Raw genomic sequence first — 810 nt, 5'->3', positions numbered from 1 at the left:
TAATGGTGAAGGTGTTTGCTGCCAGAGACGCCTGAACTTTAGGGTTGTTAAAATGGATCACTGTTCCTTGGTTTGTAAACATGTTCACCTCTTCAATACCAGAGATATTGTTCACCCCTAACTTCTTTAAGGAGAACTGCAGTTTTTTATCATCTGCTGTGGCTGTTCTGTGAACCACCTTCTTCTTTCTGCGAGCAGTTCCTTTCCCACCAATGCGCACTTGTGCCTGCAGCTTGGCCAGTTTTTCTGGTTCATGATCGTTTCTTTCATCTTGTCGGAGTGGAAATGGGGCCGCGCTGGGGACTAGGGTTCGCGCTCAGGGGGTCTCGGGCGGACCAGCTGAGATAAGGCGCACACACGCGGGGACGCAAGATGGCAGCTCACAGAAGCACTCTTAGTGGGTAGTGTTTGTGGTCAATATGTCTTGAAGAGGCCTGCTTACAATAAGGTATTTCTCCACGGGCTAGGAAGTACCAAAATCCTACTTGAATAATAGGAAATAACAACATATAAAATTGAGAGAAAAAATTTTTTTCTAGAAGTATAAAAGAGAAAAAAGAAAGAGAGGGGCAGAATTACGTCATTGGGAGCTCATGGATCTTGCTATGTGATCCCTCCCCATCAAGTCAACAAATTCACATCATCTTTGAGACTTTGTGTGAAAAGCACTAAAGTTGCTGGGTTTCCCGTGTGCATCAGTTTAGAAAAAGACAAAAGGCACCAAGGGGCTGACAGAACAAAGGGACCAAAAGAAAGCAATGCCTCAAGATCTTAAGGAAATGACCGATGGTCTGTGGATGGTCTCCACAC

At 45.1% G+C, this 810-nt stretch overlaps 1 pseudogene; it reads right to left on the bottom strand.

Moving 5' to 3' along the window:
• Position 1: 1 nt before the first annotated feature.
• LOC126496184 (transcription factor BTF3-like) lies at positions 2-285 on the bottom strand (annotated as a pseudogene).
• Positions 286-810: the final 525 nt, after the last annotated feature.

This window comes from Alexandromys fortis, unplaced genomic scaffold (assembly GCF_014885135.2).
Source record: "Alexandromys fortis isolate MF-2015 unplaced genomic scaffold, M_Fortis_MF-2015_v1.1 scaffold_1550, whole genome shotgun sequence".
NCBI lineage: Eukaryota > Metazoa > Chordata > Mammalia > Rodentia > Cricetidae > Alexandromys > Alexandromys fortis.
This window is presented reverse-complemented; position numbering and strand designations above follow the sequence as displayed.